Below are 9465 nucleotides of genomic sequence, written 5' to 3'. Positions count from 1 at the left end.
GTTCTGAATTTGTTCAGATGGAAAGTCCCAGTCTACCGGATCAGAAAACTCCTTTAAAATTTGGCCCATATCCTCCCATTTCCCACACCACTCAGGACTTTTTACCCTTGGTTGTACCCCTAAATCAGGGGTCTCACCAGCCCCTCTAGAAATTGCAGCCTTCATCTTATATAAACTGCAGACAGTATAGAGCAAGGTTGTTAAATTAAATAACAGAAAGATGGTGTCCTTGGCAGTCAGGGAGAACTGAACATTTTCTAATAGAAATGTAAACAATTCGGAGGAGGAAAAGGAAAGCAAAGGCTGAATAACCTCCTCCCCCATAACAAATTTAACACACAGCCGCAACCACGAATTATACATTCCTGGAACCGATAACAACATTTTTATAAGCCCCTTGCAAAGTATCACACTCAAGCCCAGCCCGATGAATATTCTGGTTACTGCCCTTCTGCTACAAAAGCTACGTATTAGGGACAATACTGGAGCTATTTCTGGATAAGAAAATAACCCCAGTGACCATAAAGCTATGAAAACTTCAAAGAACTCTAATGACCAGAGATAGAGGCAGGCTTTCACTCCAAATGACATTACAACTTTAAAAGGAGACATACCAATATTCCCACAAACAGTTAAAGCCAAAAATATTATTAGAGTAAAGCTTTTTCCACTTCGTCCGGTATCCCCGTACGGGCCACCAAATTATTTGAACTGGTTTAGGACAAATTAGGGAAAAAATCTCCAAAGGAGCCCCTTATAGGAAACAAAACCCTCCGCACCTTCCCCCCTCCCCACCACTGGGTTCGGGAAGAATTTCTTCAGAGGGGAAGTGGAAAAAGCTTGTTTATTAAAGAACAACAAAAAAACACTCCCAGCACAAGAGAAATAGCCCGAGATGGCAACAGATGTTTCACCAGTCCAAGGGGTCGAGCCGTTTCTCTCTTCGCTGCGGAGGGTACGAAGCTTCTCTTGCAGACCCCGGACAGAGCCCCTTGCCCGGCGCCGGTCCGATATCTTCGGGGGGGAAAAAGGTGGGGGGGGGAAAGGGAAGGAAGGGAACAACAGAAACCGGGGAAAGGAGAAAAAAAAAAAATGGCGAAAAAACAAGCGAGCTAAAAAAGCAAGAAAAAAAAGAAAGAGAAGCAAAGCTAGAAGAGCAAGCAAGCAGCCAGCCGGCCAAGCAAGCATGCAAAAAGCCGAGCCCCAAGGCAGGGGGGGGGGAAGGACAAAAACGATAGACACAACAAACGGAGCAGGGGACAGAAACCACGATTTGGGATAATAAGCATGAAAATGTCCTGTCCCCACGACAGGGTGTAACATGCAGGCTGGGAAGGAAGCAAGATTTGCTTTTGCTTAAACCTTAGGCAGGAAAGCAGTACAAGTGGCTGGGTTTTGCCATATCTGGCACCTAATATTCCAACAAAGGTGAAGGCCATTAGTGTGGAAAAGAAATTCTCTTGGTGTTCCTTCCTTAGAGGAATGCCAGAGTAGTAGAGATGAACATTCCCCCTTCTTCAAGGGAGCTGGAAGAGAGACCTAGAAATTCTGCATGACCTGTTGACTACAGCAATGCTGGTGCACTGCCCCAGTGTGTGTGGCCCCATCAGCTCCCCTGCGAAACATCCCGTTTCTCCAAGTTTCAGGGAAGGAGTGTTGAGGTGAGAGACCAGCTCAGCTGGCCAAAGGAGGGAAAACATCAAGTGACATTATTGAGCACCAGACAATTGAGAAAGGGGGCAGGATGAATGCCGCCACTTGGAGAGAAAGCTTTGCACTTGGTTCTGCACGGAACAATTTGCAAGCTCTAGCTCCTCTCAGAGCCAGAGGAGAACATGTTTCTGCAGTGCAGGAAATGTGGAATGGGCCCTTGGACAGAGCCAGCTCCTGTGCCTGGTCAGCTGCAGGCACCTTACAGCGAAGCACAGAGGAGAGCCAGAGCTGTCCCAGCTCTGCTTTTCCATGTCCAGAGGACTGAGGGGAAAAGCCCCAATGGGGAGCTCCTCAGAGCAAACTTGCAGCAGAAGAAGTAGAAGGGGCAAAGTTGGCCTGTCCCTGTTTCTGTCCCATGGTTCCCCTGGGGTTCTGCATGGAATGTTGGGCTGTGCCCGTAGCAACTGCCCTTGTCTGCTGCTCCTGCGGCCGTTGGTGGAACACTGGTGGAGCAGCGCTGGAGCAGCAGCTGCAGCATCTGCTCCTGGGCTGTCCCTCAGCAGCCACCTTCTGCACTCAGCGCCACAGCTGGCCTCTGCAGCGACATCCTCATCTCCTCGTCTGCCGCCAGGCATCCCCACAGCACTTTGGCACTGTGCAAGGTAAGAAAATCCCCGTGGGCCCCAAAGCACTCACAGAACGGCAGGAGGCTCCAGCTGGCTCTGCCACCAACCACCACAGACACAGCGTGTGGTCACTTTCCCCAGATGAGGTTGCACATGAAAGCAGGCTGCAACTTCTCCAGGAATAATGCTGCCTCCAGGGGAAATACAGGCCTTTCCATAGAGGACGTAGGGAGCTGTCACGGTGCACTTGTAGATTCTCCTTTACTGATCGCCTGATTAGAAGTTCGTGGCACCCATTTAAGTCCTAAAACTACGTTGTGGTGACCCCAAAACCAACTGGTCATTCCGAAGGAATTCAGGGGTTCAGTGTCCACAAATCCTGTTATGCCCTCACTCTGGTCACACCTGCTGCAAAGCTTCAAAAACCAGAAGGATGGGACTTCTCCTCTGGGATGCCTGCCCATCAGAGCATGCAAGGAGTTTGCTGGGCTTGTCCTGCAATACTGGCTTTCATCCTCCAAAATGATCTGGTTGCAGCAATTCTTTTGTACTCACATACTTACATCACTTCCAGACACTGGAACAATATTCTATTTTCATAGTTTTTTTAATTTTTTCCCACCTGCCTTGCATCTCTTTTCCAGAGAGATATTGCTCTAGATTTGTCTGTGTTGTTCAATGTGTGTAGGGCTGGCTCTGCCTCACGGTCAGAGGCAGCTGTGAGATGCCCTCTTGAGTGGTGCTTCTCAGGAACACAATCACAGTATCACAGCATTTTCTGGGCTGGAAGGGACTCCCAAAGATCATGGAGCCCAGCACCTGGGTCTGCTCAGGACAGCCTTAAGAATCCCAGCCTGTGCCCAAGAGCAGTGTCCAAAGACTTTCGGAGCTCTCTCAGCCTTGGTGCTGGGAGCCCTTCCCTGGGGAGGCAGTTCCAGTGCCCAAGCCCCCTCTGGCTGAAGAACCTTTTCCTTCCATCCAACCCAAGCCTGCAGTAGTGCATCTTCCATGCTTTTCTCTTGGCTCTTCTCACTGGCCCCAAGACTCACGGCACTCTAGTGCCTGCCCTTCAGCTTTCCTTCTTCAGGAAGCTGCAGACTGCTAGAGGGACCTGCCTCAGACATTCCAAGTGAAAAACACAGCAATGACACCTAATGGAGAGGAGCTGGGACAGAGGAGCTTGGGGTTTTTCAGTGGTGAGGATGAGAAGCAAGGCTACCGACACATCTTGGCAGAATGAGTTTCATCTGGAGCGTTGTTTTGATCTCTTTCAGGTGGAAAGGAGAGGCACAATGAAAAGGAAAGCAAGAGTCCTCACTAAGCCGTGAGTTTTGGCCTAGGGTTAAAGGACAGCAAACTTGAGGAATGGCGAGCAGGACAACTGCTCTTTCAGAGTCAGGGTGGGATTGGTCCAAGGCTGTGGCTGCACACCAGGTGTCTCTTGACCACTTGCCTTTCTTACGTCCACCTCCTTCTTCCTCTAGACACATCAATGTTGGCAGTGACTTTCAGGCCGAGCTCCCTGAGCTGCAGACCGGGCCGCCAAGTGAGGATGAAGAGCCTGCAACCCTGGTCTGGAAGCCCTTGGAGGAAGATGACCCTGACCTGGAAAAACCGGACAGAGGTAGCTGTCTAGCTTTCCTTCCACTCCTGAGATAGTCAGGCATGTAAAATTCTGGTTTTTGGGTAAAAAGGCAGCTTTTGGCAGGCTCTGCTTCTCTCCTTGTCATGCCCATCTTCCCTTGTGGAAGTGGTAGGGGTAAGGACAATCCTCTGCTTCTGCAGCCGAGCAGGAAAAAGAGCAACTGTGCTGCTCTCCAAATGGTTCAGAGGCATGTGCCACTGGAAGAGCGGAGATTGGCCCCCACTCCTTATGCCAAAAGCTGCTTGGAAGGGAGAGGCAGCACTAGGTGGGCCCTAGCTTCAGCTGCCCCTTGCTTTGCTCTCCCTTTCGTGCTCTCCAAGCTGCAGGCTTTAGCTCTTGTGCTTTCCTTCTGCCTTGTATGGAAAGCCTTCCACTTTGCTGGCTCAAGACTGACTTTGGGTGGGTTTTTGTTGTGCTTGCAGTCAGAGAACTGTTGGACATGGCCAGCTCCCGTGGCCTTCCCGGGGCAGCAGCTCAGCTGGAGCTCGCCCTGCACTGCCTGCACCAGGCTCGCGGCAGCGTTCCGGTAGGAAGCGGCTGTTTGGGCGCGGGCAAGAGTGGGCAGGGAATTGATAAGGCCCGGGCAGCGGGACAGCCTTTCCTGGCTGCTCCTTGAAGAAGGGAGTTCACAAGCAGCAGAGCCCTCGCTGCCTGCTGTGTCTAGTCCAGCTGCGGCAGGGCTGAGCCCAAATGGCTCCAGCAGGGACAAGATCTCTCCTGGAGGCAGCGCCGCAGGGTCCTGTAGCCTGCTGCCTTGAAAACCTCCTGGAGATCTGTGTTCTCGAAGACATTTTGAGGGGCAATTCCCAGAAGCCGCAGGCAGCTGAGGCAATTTGGGGTGCAGGAGGAGCAAAATCATGGAGTTGGAGAGGAAAATGCTACCCTTGGGGAGCAGGAGCCAAGGGCTGGGCAGCAGAAACGAGGGACTGGGAGCAAAGCACAATCTTTGACCCATATGAGAGGCAGTGGCCTGAATCCTCAGCTGAAGAGGCAAAGCGGCTGAAAGCAGCATGGGTGGGGTTTGGCTCCTTTTTTGTGTTGTGGGGCAGCTCAAGCCTTTTTCCTTTGCATCTTGCAGGAGGCTCTGGAGATGTTGCTCTCGGGGGGGCCTCCAACAGCTCAAGACCATCCCTTGGCTGATTATCATTATGCAGGTAACCAAAGCCCAGCTTCTTCCTTCACTGACACATGCTGCCGTGCCCTTAATGGCCGTGTCAAGCATTTCTGCTTCAATTAGTTGTGCTTTAAACTAGCACAAGATCTCGCCTTCTCTGGGGATGGGGAAAGCACCAGCATCTACTCCTTCAGCTTGACTCGTTTTCCATGCTTTTTTCCCTGGGGAATGCCTGCTCTCGTCTTCATCCCCTTCTGAGGGAGCAGACACGCACACACGTGAATGACGGCTGGAGCCAGCTTGCTTTCGGCAGCCAGTGGGATCTGCTTCAAGTGGCTAGAGGGATCAATTCAGCTGCTGCTTTTTCTTGCCAGGCTCTGATAGATGGACAGCTGAGGAGAAGGAGGCCTTCCAAAAGGCTTTCCACACCTACGGCAAGGATTTCCATCTCATCCAGAAGCAGGTAAAGCCACAGGACATACCTCACCTTGGCAGATCATCAGAAGGGACATGTTAATTATTGCTGGTACCAAATACTGCACCTATGTCCCTCTCTTCTCAAGTACCAAAACTGTTAAAGTAGTCACAGAACAGGACATGGAAGGCCTGCGTGAAAATGGTGATCCTGCCTCTGCAGCCCTTCTCTCCAGGCTGTTTTGGAAGACAAAGCTCTGTTCTGTCAGACTTGTCTCCCAGGTGTGCTGTTGCTTCCACAACACCTTGTGCTGGGATAACCGCAGTGAACGGGGCAAAGAAGAACTCTGCTAGGGGGACTTGGTGTTGATCTGTGCATTATATGTGTTACCACGTAGCATAAGACTCGGTTTATTACATTGCATAATGCCTCTCTGACTCCTGCATATTGATTTCATTTTACACCCTCCTCAATTTTCTCCATGACTTTAATTCCTACTTTACTCTGTATTCTCATTGTTCTCCAATGCACCCCTCAGGACGGCCGTTTCAGATTCCTTCTTTTGCTTTTCACAACAGATCCCAAGTAAGACCGTGGCACAGTGTGTGGAGTACTACTACTGCTGGAAAAAAGAGCAGAAACTTGCCAGCAGCACTCTTGCTCAGGTGAGTGGGAAGAAAATCCAGACATGCCAGCAGGGTCAAGAAACTGGCAGAAGGGCACAAACCCTGCGGCAAGCCATGCCAGACACCGCTTTGCCTGGCTCCCTTGGTCCCACGCAGCAGGAGAGGCGCAGCAGGTGCTGCCCGGGGCTTTCTTGTGCTGCTGCCCTGAAATACAGAATTGTGGAGCATAACCTTGACCAAACGAAGCAGCACCGCCACCAAAATGGGCTTTGACTCTCTACAAATCGGTTTCTCAAAGGCTGGCACCCTCAGATTCCTATCAGACCCTTCATTCCCCACTGCTTGCTAACATCAGCCATCTGGGCTGCCTTCATGGAGATGCTGCCAAATTTTAGAGACCTTTTGTAGCACCCCAGCGTATCCTCAAGAAGGAGCTGCCGGTGCTATGGCACCTTTAATACTTTCCTTACCAGCAAACAGCAATTTGCTTCACAGAGAGAGACAGAGAGAGGGAGAGAGAGAGATTATTTTGGGTAGCAGAAAATGGGTAATCATGTGTCTTCACTAGTGTGATTGAATGTACAATCCATGCCCTAGACATGTGGGGAGGAAAACCAGAGATAAATAGATGTTAGGCAGAGAGGTAGAAATCAGACATGTAGAACTAGAGATAGGCACGTATTTATCCCACCCCCTTAGGGCTGTAGGAAAGGGGAGTATTTTCCTCCAAGTGCTGGGTTGGCAGCCTGCCGCAGCCCACTGCCATATCCAGCCCTTTTCTCAGCTCTTCTGGGTTTGGAAGAATTTGCTTAGGCCAATAGATTTTTGGGGTGGATGCTGTGAATTCCAGCTTTCTGAGAGGAAGGAAGCACTGATAAGGATTCTTTGATTTCCAGACTGCGGGCAAACGGAAGAGGAGGAAAAGCCCTCCCAGGAAGGAGACTGGGGAGACCGGGAAGAGAAGCCGCAAGCGGGCTGGCAGCGCGGAGTGTCCCTGCTGCCAACCGCGCCAGCCGCCCCAGCCGGCGGGAGGCCCCTTTCCGTGCGGGCAGTGCCAACGGTGCGCGAGCTCCTCCTCCTTCTGCTCCCAGCTGCCCCTTTGGCCTAAAGCACGCTGACCCTTTCCAAAGGCACCACAGGGCAAGCTGAGGCCACTTGCAGGATGGCCCCTGGCAGCCCTGCTCAAGCTTACAGCCCACTTGACACCCAAACAGCTTCGTTCAAACCCAGCATTCCCAGTGAAACCTTGCCATGCCCCAACAAGACACAGCTGATACAAGCAGGAACACATGCATCAAAGCTTGCATTGATGCTGCTGATCCAATTAAACCTAGGATGAAGCAAAAGGAGGAAGACATTTCAAAGAATTGAAACCAGAAAGATCAGACTCATGGTGCTGATCAATTTAATAAATACGTAACAGCCTGAAAAGATGGAAATTCATCCAAAAAGGGAGATCTCGGCGCTTGGCTTAATGGTGTGTATGAAGTTAACAATGCATGGTTTGTTTCCTGTCTTCCAGGGAGTTTGCAACCATCAAGGAAAGGAACAAGCACAGGAGAAGACATCGCCCACGCAAGGATGCACAGCCTCTCCCCAAGAAGAAAAGGCCAAATTAGCCCTGCATTTGCCCCAGGCTAGCAAGAGTTAGGCGTCAAGGGGACTAGATAGAAATAAGATTGTTTTTCAAGTTTTTAGGATTCTTTATTCTTCTTTTAGTTTACCTGTTAGGAATCTCTCTGTTTATTAGTTAAGATACTAATATTAGTTAAGATTAGTATTTTAAAGATGTATTAGTATTTTAAAGATGTATTAGTAGTGTTAGATTTAGCAATAAATGTAAAAGGTTTGGTGTTTGTTATGCTTCAACTTTCCCCTTTTTGTCTTTGTTGAGGCACGATCTGTCTATATCATTAAACCAAAGTTTGTTCCATTTTGCCTTCTTGTCTGTATTAAATTCCTGGAGGCAGTATTCCTTACATTTCCTTGGTGTTGGAAACACGGCATTTGCCCTGAGAGAGCAATGGGGGCACAGGAGTCCCCCCCAGGCCCAGCCCCTGGCTCAGCTGGCAGCACTTCCAGAGGCGTGTCCCCATTACTGCCAATGAAATCATGGTGGAGCTTCCTCCTTTGACTCCTGAACATCTCAGCTGGGAGTGGCTGGGGAGGCTTTGCTGAATTCAGTGCACAGGATCTAAAGGAGTGCTCTTGTCTCACTGTACTTGCTGGGATAAAAGTAGGGGCTTGAGGCCTTTTTGTTGCCCAGCAACATAACTTTGTTTCATTTTGGGGGACAGATGGACTTGAGCACCTTGGAGGACTTTTCTAACCTCTCTGATTCTAGAAAAGAAATATCCACATGCACCACAAAGACACCAGGAGTTCAGATTCAGTTTCTCTTTAAAGGACCAGGCTCTGAGCCTCCAGTAATGTCCTTAGCTAAAGCAGAGCGGCTGTGAACCTGATCCTCTCACTTCTCACAGCTTTGGTATTTGCGCCAAAGAAGAATCCAAGTCACTCTTTTACCGAGCCCAGCAAATGGCTCTGCCTAGCAAGGCTTTGGCAGCAGGGGCTGTGGAGGATGGCGAGGGGGCGAGGCAGGGGGGAATGGCCAGGCTGCTTCTGGGAAGCGACCAAAGCTTGCCCTTGCCTGCTGGAGCCAGTGCAGGTGGGATCTGGAGCATACAAAGTATCTGCATTGCAGTGGGCCTCATTCCAGATGTTTTCCCAGCAGGTGGCTGGTGTGGGTGTAACATGCAGGCTGGGAAGGAAGCAAGATTTGCTTTTGCTTAAACCTTAGGCAGGAAAGCAGTACAAGTGGCTGGGTTTTGCCATATCTGGCACCTAAGTATTCCAACAAAAGTGAAGGCCATTAGTGTGGAAAAGAAATTGTCTTGGTGTTCCTTCCTTAGAGGAATGCCAGAGTAGTAGAGATGAACATTCCCCCTTCTTCAAGGGAGCTGGAAGAGAGACCTAGAAATTCTGCATGACCTGTTGACTACAGCAATGCTGGTGGGCTGCCCCAGTGTGTGTGTCCCCATCAGCTGCCCTGAGAAACATCCCGTTTCTCCAAGTTTCAGGGAAGGAGTGTTGAGGTGAGAGACCAGCTCAGCTGGCCAAAGGAGGGAAAACATCAAGTGACATTATTGGGCACCAGACAATTGAGAAAGGGGGCAGGATGAATGCCGCCACTTGGAGAGAAAGCTTTGCACTTGGTTCTGCACGGAACAGTTTGCAAGCTCTAGCTCCTCTCAGAGCCAGAGGAAAGGCAGCGGCAGGAGTCCTTGTGGTTCTGTAGTGCAGGAAATGTGGAATGGACCCTTGGACAGAGCCAGCCTCCACTGCCTGTTCAGCTGCAGGCACCTTACAGCGAAGCACAGAGGAGA

Source organism: Passer domesticus, chromosome Z (assembly GCF_036417665.1).
Source record: "Passer domesticus isolate bPasDom1 chromosome Z, bPasDom1.hap1, whole genome shotgun sequence".
Taxonomy (NCBI): domain Eukaryota; kingdom Metazoa; phylum Chordata; class Aves; order Passeriformes; family Passeridae; genus Passer; species Passer domesticus.
This window is presented reverse-complemented; position numbering follows the sequence as displayed.